The sequence below is a fragment of the Rhinolophus ferrumequinum genome, chromosome 4 (genome assembly GCF_004115265.2).
Source record: "Rhinolophus ferrumequinum isolate MPI-CBG mRhiFer1 chromosome 4, mRhiFer1_v1.p, whole genome shotgun sequence".
Taxonomy (NCBI): domain Eukaryota; kingdom Metazoa; phylum Chordata; class Mammalia; order Chiroptera; family Rhinolophidae; genus Rhinolophus; species Rhinolophus ferrumequinum.
The window spans coordinates 98,872,773-98,894,936 of record NC_046287.1 but is presented as its reverse complement, the minus strand read 5'-3'; the positions used below and the strand labels follow the sequence as shown (position 1 = coordinate 98,894,936).

The following is a 22,164-nucleotide window of genomic DNA, read 5'->3' as shown; positions in this document are numbered from 1 at the left end:
CTTGTGACTTCCTCTTTGACCCATGGGATTTTCAGAATGTGGTATTTAGTTTCAAAATATTTGGAGATTTCCCAGATATCTGATACTGATTTCTACCGTAATTCCACTGTGGTCAAAGAAGAGAGATATACCCCTGAAAAAGTACTTGCAAAGGGAAAGTATGGGAATCAAAATCCATTTTCTGATAGTAAATTAATATAATATGCCCAAGATCAAGGTGAGATAGGATTAGATATCAAGTCTTCCAACAGCCTTTCCTCTAAACATATTTAGAGCAATATGTTCTCACTCAGTACTCTTCTCAAAACCAAAAAGGCTTTTGTTATTCTCCCTCTATTCTGAAAGAAAGAAAAAGAAAGAAAGAAAGAAAGAAAGAAAGAAAGAAAGAAAGAAAGAAAGAAAGAAAGAAAGAAAGAAAAGGACAATTTCATATACATCATGTCATTTGATTTTTGCAGCTCTATAAAACATGTAAGATAAATGATGGCATTTTGTACATGAGGAAAGTGAAGCTCAAAGGAATAACTTGTCTTACTAGTCAGCTGCGTCTCATTACTCCTGAATCATCCCTCAAAGATAGAAGAATATAGATAATTTAAATCTTTAAATAATGAAAAACCTCATATTAGCCACTGTTGGAATCACCACCACTTCAGTTCAGAGTAAGTTATAGTAAAAACCGACCAGGCCTGAGTTTTATCATCTTGACTTTTCATACCCATTCATTATTTAGCAAGGTTCAGATAATAAGGACTGGTTAAACCCCAGGAAATAAAAAGAAAATGGGAAAATATACGGTGAGGAAAACGAGACCCCAGTTTCCTAAGAAATACATTATATAGCCATATTTGTTGTTCATACCAAAAATTAGGATGAAATGCACACACCGAATTAAATTTTTTTCTCTTTCAAATTCTTACTGTTAATTAGGATCAAATACTCTATAACATTATGTCTTAATAGTTATATATTAAAATACATTAATATTTTGAAATATTAAAATAGTTTATCCTATTCTATTTCAAATTAAAATTCTAAAGTATAACGTTATAGAAATTACATGGCTTTAAGAGTAAAAGGTGCACACACACACTTACAGGTAAGTGGTGACTTATGGGTTGCCAAAATTTCCTTCAGGTAGCATCACTGCTTTGGCTCAGGTATCAGGAGTAACAGCATCAAAATTAGAGCTAAAAAGAAAAAAAGCATTAAATACTGGTGAGCAAAATGCATTCAAGTCTTCAAGAAAGTCTTAAATTCAAATTTCACATTTCAACAACTTCATCAAGGGAGCTCTAATCCCAGTAGTAGTTCTTTTTAAATTAGTTTGAGCAAGAAGCTAGTAAGGTATGTGAATTCCTGTATTAATTCCAACTCCCTATCCTGGAATAAGCTCTAAATTAACTTCAAGGAATCATAGTAAATAATAGCTAACGGGCAGAAAAACAAAAAGCCAAGTATATTATAGGTTTATTCCACTGGCCTGCTCAATTCAACTACCCAACAACAACACATACATTTTAGGTTTTGTTACTGTCCACAAGGAATTCACTACTGATCACTCACATAAGAACTCTATCAGACATGAGCATTTGTATTAATCTTTTCACACAAAAATACTTAAATTCAGTAAAACTCTTGGTGATCACATCATACACATTTTAATAGTACACATAGGGATAAAATAGTAACAAAGATTTAACGCCTGCCTGATTGACCCTATGAAGTGTTTGCAGGGAAACTGTTATTAACAGCAAGTGCACAGAACAAGCTGACATCGTGTACCGGTGTGCTGGAGGGACCAAAAAGTATGATACGGTTTCCTACCCAAACAGAGCTGCGGTTTACTGAGGAAGAACACATACAAGAAAAATTTAGTGAATAAAGCATTCATTCAGTCAGCAAAACTTTACCAAGCACCTTGTAGGAGTGAGCCCTCCCCTTTAAAGACTGCAGACACAAAAATGAGTAAGGAAATGCCGGCTTGTCAAAGAACTCACCGTCTAGTGAAGGTGACTAGTTATAACGTCAGCAAGTACAGGCTCAAAAGCAAGAGCACGGCACCCAGAAGTGGGGTGGGGTTTATCAAACAGCTCCGGCGGAGGTCGACAGGGATGAAGAGTGCGATTAGGGAAAGGCCAGGCCGGCAGAGGAAGGGGGAAGGGTGCCATTTCCACGGGGAAGAAAAGCAACTTTAAGGCTACTACAGAGAACTACGCGGGTACGCGTGAGTTATGTGCAGGCTAGTAGATAATGAGTCAAGGCTGTCAGTATCTTTTTAAAAGTATGGGGGGGGAACTAAAAGGATCATTCAATGGTACTCCAATTTACAGACATCCTACGAGGTGGCTTATGTAAAATGAAAAGCGGCACATGATTTCCTTCCCCGTCCGTAGAAGCTGTACAGCAAGCTCCTGATTACATAGAGTGAAAGGAAAAAAAGTGAGTTTTTCCTAAGGAATTTGCATATGTGTTCACCTTATTTCCAAATACAGAGAATTATCCCTGGGTTTTAGATTATCCAGGGCAAATCTGACTTCTACCGGATCATCTTATTTGCACAATTTTGAAAGTAATCAGCACTACACACTTCACTCTAGAGATGGTTCTATCGAGCTGACTGTGCAGAAGGGCCAGAAAAGTGTGTGATATATGTGTTTTCTGCATGACCAGTTGTGTTTAGCAATCACGTTAACTCCTCCTTTGGGAGGCACAACTGTGACCGTTCCCGTTTTGTGAAAGGCTGTGTAACCCTTACTATGTTACTAGCTAACTCAGGACTAAGCATAGTGCTAATATGTGACATATCTTTAACTTAAACATGAGGAAATGAAGGACCGGAAGGTGACTTTCCCAGGATGACACAGCTGGAAGAGGTGGGGTCAGGATAGAACTGTCCACAGTCACACTTCATTATTGTGTTCGACCACTTCCTTTTGGACACAGTACACATGCATTTTTCTTTCCTATTGCGCTGCTAACATGTCTGACATAAGCCACAAACATGTTTACATAGTTTATAGTTATAACTATAACCATAAAGATCTTGAAGAATTAACTAGAGTCTGTGAGAGTGTTGCCTAATTTACAGGGGAAAGTTATTTTTCACTCCTCTGAAGGTACAGATTAAGGTTACTAAGTTGAAACCCAGCACCCCAGCACGTCTACTAGGTGGTGTAATGTTAGCAAGCCCAGGGAAACACATTTATATGCAACACTGGAATTCAAGTTCTGTTCATGTGCCGTGGTGAAGAAAACGCTCCCCTGTGGCTTCAGTCTAGGAGCAGAGTTGCCCTGCTATTTCCAACCACTCGGCTTGCGTCCAGGATGCTCCCCACTCCTCCGTCAATGTCCTCTTCTCTCCTGGTCTCCAAGCACCAAATTGTCCCTCACCTTCTTCAGAATGCAACCTAGGTCAGCCTCCTTCACCCACCTGCTCAATACACACGTAATTACTGCGGTAACGTGTTAGGCACTGTGTGTGGCCGTACCCTGGGAAACCAAAGCCCAGTCGTGCACCCTCAAGAACCTCTTGGTCCACCAGAAGACAAGGGATTAGCATTCAGTGAGGTCCAAGATGTGTACATCGTGTCAAGAGAGCACAGGTGAGGGAGCAGCTACCACTGGAGAGCCGGAAGGCAGGGAAGGCTGTAGCACTGCGAACCCGAGGGCCTTTGTTCCGATGGCAGAAGAGGAAGGGAACAAAGTTGAGATGAAGGTGTTGGGCGATGGAGGGGGTGGGAAGCTGAGATGTGTCAGAGGGTGGAGTCAAGAACACCGAGGCAGGACGTCTGGCTGAACCCCCTGCAGTGATGCACAGGTCCACGGTGGACACCGTCCTCCGTCCAGTATGGCAGCCTCCAGCCACACGGAGCCTGTGACATGGGGCTAGTGTGACTCAGGAACGCAGTTTTTTGTTTTATTTCATTTTAATTAGTGTTAATTTAAATAGCAACCTGTGGCTGGACAGTGCAGCTCTTAAGATTTCAGGCTTGGGAGGATGAGCTGAAGGGGTTGTTACCAGTACCCGAGAAAATGAAGAGCATATAGACACCCAAATAATTGTTGGAAAAAAATGAATGACCAAGTCAGTTAACAGAGGAACAAACTGGGTGATCTTTAAGGACTCCTCCCTTTAAAATCTCATCAAAGGGGTACCTATCCTTGCTCAGTCGGGTTTCGAATATGGCCCGCAGTACGGTAGCACTAAAATGTACTCATGCTGTCTCCAGATCTCAATCCAATTCTTAAAATAGTACTACTAAATTAAAATTCCTTATGCTACTCAGTGAAAAAAAAAAAAACATGTGAAAACGCTATCATGAAACCATAGCAAGTTGTAATTTAGGAACTAATCATAAACCAATGATAATAAATCAAGCCAGGATAAGTCACTGTGTAGGTATGTCTTTTTTTTAGAGAGAGAGAGAGAGAGAGAGAGAGAGAGAAGGGGAGGGAAAGGGATGGGAGGGGAAGGAAGGGGAGAGGTGGGGAGGGGAGGGCAGGGGAGGGGAGGGCAGGGAAAGGGACCAGACAGCTTTATGATGACGTCAAATACACTACAGACCATTTACCGCCTATGCAGCTCAGTTTACATTCAGTTTACATTGCTCTGTACTCTAGTAAGAAAAATGACTAAATTTATCTCATGAAATACCTTTTGTTCTATAGAGCATTTTAAAAGGTCAACGAAAATTTCCCTAGTAATATGCCCTTTAATCTTAGTTATCCACAACATGCAGAGTCAGTATGAAATAAAAAATTGCGATATGAAACAACTTAGCCTGAGAACCAGTTGTCTAAATGACTCATTGCTAATCTGCCAATATTACCCTAATCTGATTGTATTGGGATTTGCTTCCTATTTTGGGCCTTGTCGTATCTCTTAAGCTCCCAGATTCCAGTTTTCCAGAAATGAGAAGCTGGCACTCACACATATTCCAGATGCCTGTTTCCCCATTTTTTCCAGTGCTACCTTCTTAACAGACTCAGATTCTAAGTTCCTCTCTACCCATGAGATTGTGCCACTAATGTTCTTAGCTATTCACCTATAAAGCTCTATTTACAACACTGTTAGACACTTTAGAACATGCAGCCTCTATTAGCTTCAGAGAAACATCCCATCGCAACGTCTAACATGAATGTTTTTAGCAAAAAGTGTACGTCTAACACCAGGATAAAACAGCAACCCTTGTGCTTCCCTCCTCGGCCTCTCAGGTGGTTATTTGAGCTTCAATTCCCATTGTGTTCAGAGCCATATGAACACACTTAGCTGGCCCCACAATTCAATTAACCTACAAGTGAGTTCTCACATAGGTGAGGGGAAAAACAATGGTAAGTAATAAGACATAGTCTTGGCTCCCAGAAAGCTTTAGCTGGTGGGGAAGAGGAAACAAACCCAAGAAAGCCACAGCCAGCAGCGGGCACTGCTGTGAGTACCTCAGCGAGCCGATAGTCACTGCACGCAGCGGGTGCCCGTCTGCCGGGTCCACTTTCAGTTAGTCATTGAGAAAATCACACTATTCTGGGGGAGTGCCGGGGAAGACAAAGTCTCCCAGTTTTGAGTAATTTGTTCATTTAAAAATTATTTATCACAGACTTAAATACAAGGGTCATAAAACATGTTCTTCCCCTTCACTTAATGAACAATAACTGCTCAGTAAACTATGGAGAAAGCATGATCCATTCTTGACATAATATGACTTTACCCCATCCAGGGATGGCCAATACCTCTGGGCAAACAGTCGCTGGCCAGAGAATCTGACAGCCCAGTTACAACCACTCATTGATCCATCCGAACACTTACTGTCTTCCTCCTATGCGTAAGAGAGATGACCATGAATCAGACAGTTAGAAAATGCTCAGGGACAACGGAGACACATGCAAAGTGCCATGGAGAAGAGCAGGCTACGCAGCCCCGTGCAATACACAAGACAGGTTAAAACTTGCATGTGGAACGAGGGGACACCAAGAGGGTCATCACTGTCCTTTAGATGCACAGAGTATGCAAAGTTATTACAAAGATAAATGCTAGATCACCCCCTGAATGTTAGGACATCACGACGAAGGACGTTCCCAGATCCAGGGCCTGCTCATGAACCGAGAGTATGTACCTGCCCGCCTGTCTCCAGGGAACTGTCGGGCCCACATGCCTGAGGCGCAGGGGGGACCAGAGCGGGAGGGGTTCGAGCCCCGCCCCACTTAGTGCCGGCCTCTCCACCACTTCCCTGCACACTCTGCTGGGAGAGGGAATTCAGGAGTTCGCACTCCCACTTGTCGAGAAACACTGTTTGAAGTGAGGCTTTCTGGGTATTCAGGTAAAGCCTACATCTTCAGGACTTTAAACCAATGCACTCTGCTCTACCCATTCAAATCAGTCTACCAAACCCTCCAACTCTACAAGCTTCCAGGTGTGTGACGGTGGGGCGCACGTTGCGTCCCTCCGGCCTTTCCCAGGCGCCCCCCAGGTTGTGCTTTCCGAGACCCAGAGCTGGGAACGCACACGTCAGATGCGGCTGGGAGAAGCGGCACACCTTCCCAGGAACGCAGCCAGCCTGCCGGTGCCCCTGCTTTGGTCTTTCGGTCCCTGACACGGCCAGCACGCTGGGCACACTCGGCTTAGAAAGACGCCTCTCTGCACTCCTGCGGGGCAGCCAAGGCCAATTCCTGGGGACAGGATACCAGACTTGCCCTCCTGGCGCCAGCTGCCACTGCAGGGTGGGTTCCACCACTTCTCACGCTGCAATCACACCCAGACTGCCCCCCACACCTGCATTTCCCTCCACCTGCCATTCCCCGCTGGCTAGGCCTCCAGGCCCCTTCTGACTAGTGAGTAGACTCCAAGGTCACTTCGGCTGCAGAGCACTGCTCAGCTGCTTGGCAGGGTCCATGTCCCCCTTCTCTGTGCCCACCGAACCAGAGGGCCAAAACAAAACGCCACAGTGCTGGGAGCTCTAGAGCCAGACTGCAGGTCAAACTGCCCTTTGACCCAGACAGGTCATTTCAGTATAAATTTCCCCAAACTACAAAAATTAACTGAGCTAATCCATGGGTAGAAGCTGGCCTCAACCACTGCTGCTATTACCTACCACTCTACCACCAGCATTCCAACTTGTCCCCACCACGACACCCATGAAGGTGGGCCAGTGTCACCCGCGTCTTTAGCTCCCCAAGGCTTTGCACAGAAAGGGGTTCACAGTGAATGTTCCATCGATGCTGGGCCCAGACAAAACAGAGTAAACAAATAATGAGATGAGCACACAACAAACTAAAACCAAGGTGACTGAAGAAGTTCAGATTTACTTCTGGTCTTAAATTTGCCCAGTTATTCATCCACAACAAAGTTCTGACCTGCTAAGCGATCAAAGAATTTAGAGGTTGAAAATGTTCAGAAATTTGTGGCAAACAGGATCGATTATCAAAGGAAAAATGGATTACCTAGTTATATGATGTTACACGTGACTGTTTTTTTTCCTTTTTCCTTTTTTTTTTTAAATGTTTTTAACGTTTGTGGTACAGAGATTTGGCTCTGGGCAGCCCCCTAGGAATCCTATTATTTTTGACCCCTAACTTCTCTCTCTTCACTATGAAATACATTTTTCATTTTCCTTTTTAATTCCTAGTACCTGGCTCAATGCCAAACACAAAAAACTGTCAAATAACTTTCTTGACTGGCGAGGATTGAAAATTGAAAAAACATCACACTGCATCGTCCTGACCTACTTCAACTGTAAAAGTTGGACCTGCTTTGTGGCCGGCGGCCTCATGGCCGCCCCACGGTCACCACTTTAAGTGCTGGGCTCCACCCGGGCAACGAGCAGGAGAATATGGGTCAACAAAACACTCATTTCCATTCAACCAACCAGTTAATAAGCGTTTGTGCAATGGGCATGAAAGGACAAGCTAATAATAACTTGTTCAAGATAAAATGAGGCTTCCAGCTTGGGGAAAGATTGCTGACTAGGAGCAAGCTTTTAAAACGCGGTTTAGCAACATTATGGAACAAGCTACAATGTTCCAGACAAATGTGGAAGCCACTGTCATCCTCCCTGCAGTTTCTTATGCAATGCTCAAGAGGCAGCCTGAGGGTGGAGAACAGAAAGGAGCAGGACAGACGAAGGTCCTGATGGGGGGTGAACTGACCCACAGGAAGGGCTCGGGGACTGGAAAACAAGGGCAGGCCCAGAGAGCCTCCAAAGAATGTGTTCCAGAATTCTGCAGATTATACAGATGCAACAAGCTGAGCTGGTAAGAAATCCCAGAATTTTCTCAACTTCCCTTCTTCAGAAGTGGGACGCTGTGTCCCTGGCTAACGTTCTGACGCTTTTCCTGTAGTTTTGAGACCCCACAGAGATGACAGACCAATGATTCCAGGGGGGCCCCTGAAGACAACAGTGTAAACCCTGAAACACATCCAACTCAAGGAAAAAGGTTCTCTTGTCTAAACGATGTTATATTTTTCTCTGCTTTAATTACTGAATCCTGCAACTAGAATTCATCACTGATTCAAAGAGATGCTAAAAATAGTCTGAATAGAGAATGAAAAAACATCATGTAATTTTGCTAACTAAATGGACTCCCAGTTTTTTCACAGCTCAGTAACTTACTCTTCAAATATATTTCCTCTTTGTATTAACCAAAAATGTAAAACTTCAGATACATATTAAACATTAATTTTCAATACTAATTATGTATTTATTAGTGAAATCTCAGACATAGAACAACCTTACTTAAAAAGTCTCTTGACTCTTTCCCTCTAACATCTAATCATGACCTTCATTAAACACCTTTGATTGCAAGAGGACGATTCCATTTACATATGATGAATTAATTAAAACAAAGCTGTTACCCAACAGGCTCTCCACTGCAAACAGCAAATTATTAACAACAACTTACATTTGAATCCATGATGCCATTTACAAAGGGCTTTCACATAAATCATCTCATTTAGTCTCCACAACAGCTCCGACACAAACGAGAAAGGTAAAAATTTATTTTACAAATTAGGAAACAGGCGGAAAGAGTGAAACAGCAAGGAAAGGTGGGAGAGGCACACACCTACATCCTCTCACCTTAAGTCCCACCTTGTATTCCAAACTCAGCTCCTTCCATGACGCACTCTGTCTTCTCCAGCACCTTTTCTGGACCTGCCTGCCCCGCCATCACTCACCCCTGCCCTCCCTCTCCAGCGGAACTCAAGGTGAGTGTCATCTCTGCGACTGCCAACACATCTCCTTTCCACTGTGCTTTATCTTTGGATGGACATGCTCTGTCTTCTGAACCCATGAGAAGCCCCTTGAGGGTAAAAATGTAATTTTATATTTCTTAATGTTTAGAATAATACCATGTACACGACAGCCATACACTAAATTACTGCTTATGATGCCACCTATCCAGGCATCATCAAGTAGGCAAATGTCTCTTTTCCAAATGTCAGCATCCCGACTGTGGCTTTGCTCCTAGCTTTGGCCCCACCTTCCAGCCGCAAGTAGGTTAGGAAACCCTGGAAGTCGTCCCCAAGCCATTAGAAGTAACTGTAAAAGATGTCTTTTTAACAATGATTTGAGTCTCTGCTGTTCTCCCATTCCACTGTCCATGGTTTCCAACGGTTGGTCCGCGAGAACGTGATCCACTGTTCTCTAGGTTCTACTTCCTTGGTGTGACCTGCCTTACTTCTGATGTTCACCTGGGTTCTGTTCATGTCAGGACCCTCTCCTGGAACTTCCAGCCCCACCTCGGTGCTCTTGACCCTGACGTTCTGAGCCGCCCTCACAGCCCCGCAGTCCAACGCCTGCCACAGGGACCATCCAGGCCCCTTCCGAGCCTGTGTGACTGGCCGCATGAGGGTGCTACCTTCTTCCTCACCTTCGGCTCAAATAGCATTTCCAAAGCGATTTCGAGAGAAAGACAAATGTAACACAGGGACCAGCTGCAGTCACTCGTACTTCCCCGGGACCCCATATCCTTCCTCTTCAAAGCCACACTAAACAGTCAACAATCCAGACTAAAATGCCACACACTCAGCAATCGACCCCTGTGGGATAGCAAACGGATCAGAACCAAATCAGGGTTACCATTTGGCTTCATTACAGACGCTGAATCTGAAGTTTGGACAAAGAAAATTATGATATAAATGAACAAAAATACTTAGGAATCTGCACTTTACCAGATGGAAACAGCAGATGTAAATGCTGCGTTGCAGAGGTTTCTTTTTTTCATTACCATGACAATTTTTACATATCCCAGAATCAAAATACATTTCAAAGCTAGCTATGTAATACAAAGCCTGACATAAAGATTTCATGTGCAATTTGACAAGCCACTCAGTTATTTGTTTCCTCCTCGGGTAAAGTATAACAGCAACCACTTTAACAAATGGGTCCATAAACCTCCACCCACAGGGGACCCCGTGTGTTCAAGCAAGACTAACAAACAGAGCAGTAACATTTTACGACATGTCTACATTCAATTCTCCTGGGCCTCTGGTCAAACCCTAAGGTACACTATATCTAAAGTAATCAGGGACGGTGGCTCACCACCGCGTCGCGAGACGGGAAGACAGAAACAGTGGGAAAATGTCACCAACCGGAAATGAGTGTCGCATTTCAGTCACCGAGAAAGTAACTACAACATTTCTAACATGAAATTCCGTCTCTTAGTGATTAAGGGATAATCATTTAATTAGTGGCATCCACTATGATCTTGTAGGAAACATTTTCCGGGGGCAGGGGCTGCATGGGAAAGGACAAAGAACAGGGGTGTGCATCAGACACCTGAGTTCCACACCTGGGTCTACCCCAAAAGCTTTGGACTCTGCGCAAGTTAGTCCCTCAACCTCCCGACTTGTGAAACAGGCCTCAGGCCTCCCCTCAGAGTATAACGAGAAAGGGAGGATGAGCGATTATGGGCAAGGAACCCAGTGAGCTGGCAGAGGCTTAGTAAATGGTAGCTGCTAACCCTCTGCTACCACAGCTAAGCACGCACCTGCCCTCAAACAAGGAGGTGAGAAGCACACTTGCCACCACCAGGCAGTGTCACCTGGGCCACTGTAGCCACAGGGAAGTCCTGATACATCGCATTTGTGTATATAGAAGACATGTGTCTTCTCATTCTCGAGTTATGGTCGTCGCATTCAGCTGTCTCCAAATGACAAGCAGATGCAGTGGCGAGTGGCCAACGTAGTGGATGAGCCTGACCCAGTTTTCTGTGATTTCTACAGGTCAAGAGAATGATGGCCCATTCACCACCGAAAGGGCAGAAACGTGCTGAACAGTAGGTATTTTAATACTTGAAATCCTCATGTTAACTAGGGAAAGCTGCTTTTACTTTCACAGTTTTTTAATAGCTTGAATTCTGCATTAAATGCTAGCTAAACCTGTCACCCCAGAAGGCGTGAAGGTATCAAAGGTCCAGATTCTGCCTCTATTCTCTCCTTCACCCACCACAATCCCCAGTACCATTCGGCTCTCTAAGTCGAGAAGCGCCCACTCTCCCAAAGGTCAGCCTCACCACTCTAGAGCCCTTCAGCACACAGGTCACAAGGAAATAACTGAATGATTCCACATACCAAGTAAACTGAGGAAATTAAAGTGGCACCAGCCTATACACAGGGATAGTCTAGACTTGAAATAAAAACGCACTCTAGCAAGTTTTATATCCAATTTTATCTTCTCCCCTCACAACCACTGAGGACATTTAATAAAATAAATACCATATAGTTCAGATGTCGAAGATGTATAATTGTATCGATTTGGATGTATTGCAAATGTAGAAATTAAATACCATTTGTATCAATCTCAATGCTTAAAATTAATGACCCTTTAAATCTTTTTTACAAAAAGTAGTCAGCAATTTAAAAATTCCCTTTGAAAGCAAGTGAATAAGTGATTGCACCTAAAAATACTGAAAAGGCTTTATAATTAAACTACCAAAATCATGTCATTTCAACATACTATGGCCCTCTCTACCTCATAACATATAAACTGAAGCATTGTCAGCCTCAAAGAACTACTATATATTGATGGTCTCTACCCTGCTGCCAAGAAAGAACTCACCGCCACCAGAGAGCCTGCTCCTGTAACAATTAAGGAAAGGGAGGAAGACAGAAGTGAGAAGGTGGGGAGAGGACCTGAAGAGGGGAAACCACCTTCAGATTCACCTGACCTGTGGACCGCTCCTTCTGGGAGGTAACAGGTGATGGAAACAAGAACAGGGCGGATACTCCTGCTCTCGTTTGCTGATGACGCCAACGCAAGGAGATTCGAGGCATCAAAAGAGGAGCCCAACACATCTGGCCTCCAAAACTAACGACCCAACAAAAGGAAAAGCATCCCAACTCCTGTGAACATTGTGAGGTTTCTTATTTAAAACACCCTTTTTAGTTGGGATTTGTAGCATGTATTCTCTGCTGGGCTGAAATCTGCCCACACAGAAAGGCATTTAAAAGAGAAGAACGTGAGAAGCACAGTAGCTAACACTTATGGAGCCTGCCATAGCGAGCCTGGTGCTCTGCTTAAGTGCTTGATGTGCTTTCGTCTCTCACTTAATCTTCGCCACAACCCTGTTGAGGGAGACGCTATTATTATCTCCATTTTAAAATATAAGCGGAAACTAGGGAACAGAGAAGTTAAGTGATTCACCCAAGGTCCCACAGTACATAATCAAGTTGAGATTCAAACCTAGAAAACCTGCTTCCGGAGACTGGAAGCAGTCTATCCCATCTCCCTTCATTTGAAATTAAATAATAATCACTGTTAAAGGCAACTCGGGAAATGGAAAGCTATCAGGTATCCACTCCACTCACCTTCCTGTGCACTCCGCCACGACAGGTAAATTCCAGAATCTCTCTCTACAGTAACCTAGATGAGCCATTCAAGCCCTGGGAAGTCCACTGCGTACCTCTGCATGGAGTACATCATTTAATCCTCCGAGGAGGATGGAGGTGGGAATTATAACCCCCAATTAACAAATGAGTACTTTTCAAGGAGCCGGTAACTGAATATTACCACACGCTTCTAAGTGGCAAAGGCAAGGTTTGAAGTCCTCAGTCCATTTATTGTAGATGGTACCTTTGGAAATATTTTGTCTCCATTGTCTAAATAAATCAAATCCTATAAGATGACTGTAATGTCCATTCTATAACATTACACAGATGGATCCTTCCAGAAGGATCCCTAGACGGGGCCCTTCAAGATCCCAGGGAACAACTATTCTATCAGTGTTAATAAAAGAGTTGCCTGAACAAAGGCAATGATATCTCTCCAAGAATGTGAAAAGAGGAGTTGCTCTCAACTGGCTCTAGTTCTCTAGGGCAACCGTCTAGAGAGTGCAGGGCACCAGTGGGGGTGGGGTGGGGGTGAGGGTGGATGGGGACACAATGACTGAATGGGAGGAGACAAAGAAGTGAAGTTTTACTCATAGTTAATATATGTAAGACATCATGTCTTCACATGGGCCATAGGTCAGCAGTCACATATTACACAAGGTAAACAACTACCCTGTCAGGAAATAGAGTTCCAGTTCCAAAAGTTGTCAGCAGGTTATGACATTCTGCAGGGTTGCAGGCAAGTGGAATTACAAATTTAACCAGTTTTAATGAAACTAAGCGTCACAAAGTGGAGGAGGAGTTAAAAAAAATAAAAAAGAAAAGATTCCTAGAACAACAACAACTACAAAAGGATCAAAAACAATACTGATAATACAAGAATAAGCTAACAGGAAAATGGCAAGGTTGACACTTGTCCATATATGATCTCTTCCTGTCAGCCAGATGCATTAAAAACAATCATGATCTAAGAGGATCTACAAAAAATCAATTTAACATTTTTTTCAAAATCATCAAAACAATGAACTGAAATATTTATATCCATTATCATCAACAGTATCACATGAAAACAAAATAATTTAAAAAAATTTTTATCAATATTATAATGCATGTCTTAAATGTGAAAATACAGTTCAATAAGCTAACGTATGTAATTTGTAGGATATACATACATTGGGGGTCTGTGCTCATTTTTAACATTACTTTTTCATTAAATTTGTTGGGGTAACATTGGTTAACAATGTGCTCATATTCTTTATGATGAGGCACATAATCAAAAGGTTTTGAAGACCACTGCTTCAGACAACGGGTTACCTAAGGATGAGAAATTAATACAGATACCATCAATGCTTCAGTAACAAAATGTTAAGCATATTTATAGTTAAGAAAAAAAATTAATAAAGAAAATTTCCCTAACAATGAGTATACGCTGAATAAAGCCATAAAACCAAAGACTTAAGGGAAAAAAAAAACCCATAAGAAAACTCAGAACACAAAGAAACCTTAGTGAAGTAAATACCAAATAATGACATGGCCTACCTAGGAAAGAAGTGATTCATAGTTGTTTTCATCCCTGGCAGAGTGACAGGAAGAAGAATCTGCCATAGGAAAGGGTAAGAAAATACCAACTGAACTGTTAAACTTTCAACGTCTACATGTGAGCTAAAAATGATGAGTTAGAATCTCAAGGAGCCCCCGAAGCACAGCAAGTCTGCACCTACCTGCCAACTCTTTCCCGATGGTCTTTACCAAGTACACATGGGTAGTGCACACGGAGAAAGAACAGACGAGCAGAAGAGCTGAGAGACTTACCATCTCAGGCACCTGTGAACTTCCCCGGATGCAGAGCAGCAGACCTACAGCAGGAGGACGGCAAGAGCACTGAGAGAAACCCCTCTAAAGAACAGTACAGTAAAGAGAGATCCCCTGAGGAACCGAAAACCACAGACCGGAGAGAGCAGAGAATTCATCAGTGTCCAAAAAGAACTAGCAGCCAAGCTATAAAACAAAGAGAGATCTCCCATTGCTCAGAAAGTTGGCAGCTTGTGTAAAGCATAAAGAGATCTCCAAGGTCTGGCTGGGGCTCATTCTGAAGCTCTGCTGAAAATAAAGTCCTGACCCCACTCTCAAAATATCTGAAGTTAATGATGAACTGAATTTACAGCTGCTACAAAGTCCAGACCCAGCTCAGTGCCCCACATTAGCAGTGTGACAGGCCGTTTTCTGGGGGTAGATATTCCCCAGTCTTTCCTGTTTTCTATATACAACGTCCAGCACGCAATAAAAAATTCTGAGACATGAAGAACATAATTCATAGACAAGAGAAAAAAACAGTCAACAGAGACAGACCCATATATAACCGTGATACTGCAATCAGCAAACATAACTAGGATAAATGTACTAAAGGATTTTGTGGGAAAGGTGGGCAGGTGACCATGAACAGTGAAGAAGTTCCGCAGAATGAAATCAGAAGTAAATAGCTAAATATATTTGCTTAAATGCAAATGAAGTAACAATGACATCTCATTTCATAGCCATTAGATTAGCAAAAATTAAAAGTGAAAATACCTGCTGCTCAAGATATTTTGGGAGAAAGGTACTCTCATACATGTGGGAATTTTTTTAAATAAATAAATAGAAAAGCTAGAAATAAACATCACATCTTTAGAAATAAAGAACTCCTTCAATGCGCTTAATGGCAAACTGGACACAGGAGGAGGTTCTGCAAATTTTAAGAAAGAAAAGCAATTAAAAACAAATAATGAAACTTCCCAAGATCTGTGGAACAGTATTAAACGGCTTGAATACATGTGTAATTGGAGTCCCATATGGTAAAGAAGGAGAGAATAGGACAGAAGAAACACCTGAAGAAATAATGTCTGATCCAAATGTCTTGAAGGATTTCAACCCACAGATCCAGGAAGCTCGCTCAAATCCAAGGAGGATTGATACAAAGAAAACCCCACCTGGGCACATCAAAGCCAAACTGCTGAAAACCAAAGATAAAGAGAAAATAAAATAGTCAAAGCAAACAGAGGGGAAAAAAAATCATATTGGATATAGGGAATAGCAATAAGGACCACATTTAAGAAGGCTATATTTTGTCAAAAATCATGAAAGTCAGAATAGACTGACAAGTTTAGAATGCTAAGAAAGAAAACCCTGTCACACACAATCTTTTATCCAGCAAAAATACTTTCAAAAACAAAAGCATCACAATTTATAATTCTTGAGCTGTGCAAGGCTGTGAAGAGGATGAAAAGCAAGCTAACAAACTGGGAGCGAATATCTGGAAACAACGAGGCAACACAGGCCTCCCACCTAGAATACATGGATGCCGATCATCACCTTTCACAGACCACATCGTTAGTCAACATCATTAGCTATAGAGAAAAGCAAATTAAAACTGCAATGAGATATCACTAGATACCTATTAGAAGAGTTAAAATAAAAAATAGTAGCGATTAATACCAAATTCTGTTGAGGATACAGAGAAACAGGATCACTCATCTATTGCTGGTAGGGATGTAAAATGGTACAGCTACTCCAGAAAATGGTGTGGCAAGTTCTTACAAAACCAAATATGCACTTGCCATTCAACCTTGTAATTATACTCATGGTATGTATCATCCCAGGGAAATAAAAACTTACATTCATACAAAAACCTATACACAAACGTTCATAGCACTTTTATTCATAATATGAAAATACTGGAAACAGTTCAACTGTTGTTTGGGTGGATGGCTGAACAAACTCTCGTACATCCACAAAATGATGTACAGCTCAGCAATGAAAAGCAATGAACTACTGACACAAACAACCACCTGAATGGGCCTTATGGGCATTTAGCCTAATGAGAAAGCTAAATTTCAAAAGGTCACACGCGGCCCATGTATGTAACATTCTCAAAATGACACAGCTATCGAGCTGGAGAACAGGGTACAGGGACTAGGGCTAGGGTGGATGAGATTACAAAGAAACAGCACAAGGGGGATCTTGTACAATGATGGAATAGCACTGCATCTCAACTGTGGCAGTGGTTACACAAATCTACACGTGATAAAACTGCAGAACCACACACACACACACACACACACACACACACACACACACCAATGCAATCTAAACTACAGTGAACAGCAAATAAGGTCTGTAGCTTGGTTAATAACAGTAATACACTAATGTCAGTTTCCTGGTTTTGCTATTGTACTACCAGCTATATATAAAATGTCCCCACTGGGCAAGCTGGGTAAAGGGTACATGGGACTCTAAGTTTTTGGCAATTTCCAGTGAGACTTTAATAATTTAAAAATAAAAGGTTTGATTCCTTTTTAATTGAAAGCTATTTTCCAAAAAAAAAAAAAAAAAAGAAAGCTATTTTCCAACAAACCAAAGCAGAGCAGGTCTACACGACAAAAATGTTGACGTTCTTCAGATTGAGTGGAAATGATACCAGACAGAAGCAGGAAGAAAAGAAGAACACCAAAAAGACATCAACTCAAAGTATGTTTCTGCTGAGATATTCATTCATTCAACTAGTATTTGTTAAGTATCTTTTCTACAATAGTCTCTACAGTAAGTGCCATGAAATCACAGATAAATAATAATCATACAGCCTGGCATACAAACTTCTAAATAAATATTGCCAACAGGTGATACTGAAGATCCTGTCCTAGCAGTACTTAAACAGAGAAGAAAGCTGTCACTGGAAAACGGTCTGCAGGGAAAGCCTTCCTGGAGTTGAATTTGCAGATGAATGTCAAGTGTACAGTGTGGGCAGTTCTAGGCAGAATCCAGCCAGAGGCCACAGAAGTCACGAGAGTTAAGACAAGACTCTCTGGAGCACCAAGGGCCCAGCCAGCCGAAGAATACGCAGAAGGGAAACAAAGCCCAAGGAAATGATGAAGGGCAGACTGCAGGGAGGGCAGGCAGAGCAGTTTCCGGAAGTGGGACAATCTGAAGGAACTTCATTGAGGGAGTGACAGAAGAGAGGCATTTGAGGGAGATAACTTTGGCAGGGAGAGTGACGTACTGAAGAAAAGTGATAAAGGAGGTAGGTGAGGGCAATAATAGTCCAGGAAATAAGCTGAGACTGAGGTGTAGAAATAAAGATGGAGAAATAAAGATGGAGAAATGAAGGGACATACAGAAACTAGCTAAAGACAAAGAGGAAAAGGAAAGAACTGAGACTCACACCTGCACGTCCAACTTGGATGCAGAAAAGACTTTACCCTCACTTACCTCAAAAGGGAACAGAGCAGTAGGGAGTGGATGGTTATGGAAAGATAATGATTACCTTCTTGGGAATGGTGAACCTGAGGTGCAGGGGCACCTCCAGATACCTGGTAAATACAAAGTGAAAGCCTGGAGTGAGAGGCCACAAACCATCAACTGGTTTGTAACTGAAGGAAAGGAACAGGGCAGCAACAGATGGCACTGCCACAGGGAGTGAATACAAAATGGGAAGAAATCAGCATTACAGATCAAATTCTAGGAGAAAGGGCCTCTGTTCAAATGTCAGTGGGAGGATAAATCGTTATACTTTTGCTGTCAATACACGTTAAGAGACTTAAATTATTAAATTATTTCTATTAAAAATTCTTTTAGTTATGTATCATCCTAAAGGAATAAACAGAAATGTGGGCAAACATTTATACACAAAGATATTCCCTTCAGTGTTACTTATAATATTAAAACACAGCAGAAACTAAATATGCCAAACAAAAGAATTTATTCAAAGCAAATTATGCCCGATGGATAAAATAAATTGTTAAACAACATTTATGTACCATTTTAAAAAACTTTTTAATTATGTGATAAAATTCTTATGACATTAAATGGAAAAGCACACAAAATATTATCTACAGTATTTATTTATGTACGCTTATTTATTGAATACTGTATACTAGTACTTAGGTACTAGGAATAAAATGCAGTAAAAGACTGTTCCAAAAAGCTAGTCTTTGTGGAGTTTAGATTCTACTGGAAAGTGAAACAGAAAGGGGCAATAAATAAATCTACAAGAGAATCTCATATGAAATAAATACTAGTAAGACAAACATAACAGGTGACGTAACAAAAGAATATTATCGATTGTGTAAAAGTATCTCAAATTGACTTAAAAGAAATGAACTGCAAGGCTAACAGTAAAAAATTATGTAAAATAAAAATTAAAAACAAAGCAAATTGCAAGTGGCTTAGTAAATGATCTAGAAAAATAAAGGTGTAATTATAAATGGAAAGTTCTTGGGCTCTTTAGAATTTGTCTTTCAGCATACTCAGGACACAAAATTTTGACGACCTCTTATCTTTTTCACCCTCAACCCAAAAACTCAGAAAGCAACATGTGTCAGGAGGCCCATGCTGCTTCTGAGTTGCTTTGAACCAAAATGAACTCCTCATTAATACCAAGAGTAGAAAATTTCACAAGATAAGTGATCCTTCCATATATAAGCTAAGGTGGTATTGTTTACATTTCCATTTTCATTACAGTACAACCCTCTGCCCCAGTCACTCACTCACTCACTTAAGGCCATTCATTCATTGAACCAATATTATACGGCAGGGACTCCCTTAAAAATCACAACATCCCCTAGAAATAATACTCAAAACGCTATGAAACTTAAGGACTTTCCCAGTTCCCATAATGCAAAACATTAGCTTGCTAAAGCAATTTGTGAAAAGACTAAACTGGAGGAAAAGCACTGAAAATACTAACCCAAATTGTACAACATACTACCAAAACACACTGTGAAAATAATTTATCTATATCTAAAACACATACATACATACACAGCTAAATATTCTCAAAATATTACCTTACAGATAACTGATAAGAATGTCCTCATACCAGAGATAAATTCAGAAACCATTGTAAAGTAAAAGTACAATTCTATGAAGAAAACTACTGGGATTCACATCCCCCCCAAACCTGCCCACCAAAAAAAAAAAAAAAAAAAAAAAGCCTACAAAAATATTCCTAGTATTCTGGAATATTTCGTGAAAAGTAAATATAATTTAAATTAATTACTTACTTTTTAAAAAAATCAATTGTCAGAATGCGATACTGTGTTATTAGAAGATGATTAAGTAAAGTAGTTTGCAGTGATTGGTGACATCATAAACTTGATTGAAGCCATAATACAGCAAAGCTTACCAGTATGGAGATCAAGCAGAACTCAGAAAAACCTAGAATCACTCTGACACAGCTAGCGAAAGAGAAAAACAACTTCCTCTTTCCCTCTCAGTCCCTCAGAACTACTACCTAACACCCTTCAGTCAGAAGTCCATCCTGAAGTAACAGCTGAGTACTCGGGGGTTAAAATGTCACAATGAACCAGGCAGAGAAGCAAGTACATCAAGGACTAACCAAGAGCTAAAGTCACCAATGCCCCACTGCTCCTAAAACGTCCCCAATCTGAAGCACCACAACTCAGTCCTTGGACCTTTCCTCGCCTCTACCCACACTCCCTCCCTCCAGGATCTCAACCAGTCTCCTGGTGTTGACTACAAGTGTACACTGACAACTCCCAAATTTCCATCTCCAGCCGAGACCACGCCCCTGAACTTCCAAACAGTGTGTGTGGACCCAACAACTAACACAACGTCTTCACGGGAAGGTCTGACACACACCTCAAATTTAACATGCCCAGGAGAGAACCCTTCATCTCCACCTGCAATCTGGCCTTCAGTCTTCCCCAGCTCAGGTAATGGCAACTCCACATTTGCAGCTGCTCAGGTCAAAACCCCTGGGACAGCCTTACCTTCTGTCCCTCACATGCCTCCCCACCGGCGAATCCTACTGGCTGTTCTACCTTCTAAATATGTCAAAGTGAGACCTCCCACCCCAACAGCTTCCACCTTAGCCCCGGCCACCGTCAGCTCTCACCTGATGAGTAAGGTTCCACTAGCCTCCCACCTGGTCTCCTGCCTCTTCTCTGTGTTCCCAACAGCCTCTTCTCCTCCACAGGGACGCCAGAGCAATTCTGTCCAAAAGGAAGCCGGATCACGTCTCTCCTCCACTTGAAACCCTCCAATGGCTGTTTAGCTCCCTCAGGTAAAAGCCAAAACCTTTACAATGACCAAAAAGAGCTACATGACCCACGTCCTTCCCTTCTCTTACCCCTCTGTCCTCATTTCTTGCTCTCAATCTCTCTCCTTCATTCTACTTCAGGTCTCCTCCCTGTTCTCCCTACCCCCCAGGGAGCACCCCACAGTAAGACCTTGGCACTCGCCATGCCCTCTCCTGGAATGTTCCTCCCCACACAGCCCCACACCCCAAGGCTCTGTCCCTCACCCCTCCTTCAAATCTCTGCTCAAATACTATCTTCTCCAACTCCACCTCAATATAACTGTAACTCCTCTACCCCTTGCCCTTCTTCAATGACTTCTTTGTCTTCATAACACTTATCATCTTCTGATATGCTGTGTGTGTGTGTGTGTGTGTGTGTGTGTGTCACTAAAACGTCTCTCTTTCACTGCCTAGTTCTCCCATTAAAATGTCAGCTGTGAAGGTAGGGCAGGGATGTTTTAATATTTGGTTCACTGATGTAGCCACAGACTCCACAATAGTACGTGACACATAGGTGTTCAATAACTAGTTGCTGAAAGAATGAAGTTTCTGTGGCATTTCATTTCTACTTTTTATATAGCAGAAACTAGAGAATTATGAGGTTACCAGATTCTAGATATATTTATATATTTGGCCCTTTTCCTTGGTGATCTCATCTGGTGCTCTCATCTAGATCTGTCTTGCACTTAAATCTCATCCAGATTACTTGCTATGAGTAGATATTTAGGGGATATTTCTGGTTTAGGACCTACAGATAACATCTGCAGAAGAAAAGACATTTGGAAAGAATAATCAACAATTTCCCACCTTTCTTTAGGTTTTTTTCCTCCAAAAGGTCAAAATTCAAAAAACTCACTGAAGCAAAAGCGAATACTGTATTACCTCTTTATATAGAGATAGAAATCTTATTAGTCCAGAAACAATTAGAAACAGGTATCAGAAGTCAAACCTCTTTTTCTGCATGTGATTAAGTAAGGGGAACTAAACCTTCTCAATAGAGGGTCATGGGTAAGAAACGAGCAGGACAGAAATTAAAGCATCCAGGCTTCAAACCAAGAACATCCTGACAAATTCTTGCAAAGTGAGGACTGACAAAGCATATTAATGAGAAAAACTGTTAGAATGCTATTCAGATATGAGTCTTCAGTTTCAGCTTTCCCGAAGGAACTGGTTGGGAAAGGTCAAAGGGGAGGGGGAGAGTTACACACACAAGAGCAAAAGCATGTTTATGTTTTCCACTCACTCCTGTACAGAGCTCAGGAGGTAAACT

The 22,164-nt window shown here is 41.8% G+C and overlaps 1 protein-coding gene across 4 annotated transcripts in view; it reads right to left on the bottom strand.

Annotated features, from left to right (window-relative positions):
* The window catches only part of WASF3 (WASP family member 3), a 128,479-nt gene that overhangs the window by 73,851 nt on the left and 32,464 nt on the right, over positions 1–22,164 (bottom strand). For 2 of the 4 annotated variants that reach the window (XM_033104525.1, XM_033104528.1), the window contains exon 2: positions 1,098–1,190. The gene's annotated coding sequence lies outside the window, so the exon portion shown is untranslated. Of the gene's footprint in view, positions 1–1,097; positions 1,191–14,544; positions 14,577–14,635; positions 14,774–22,164 lie in introns of those variants that run through there. The other 2 variants (XM_033104526.1, XM_033104527.1) reach the window with 2 other exon arrangements.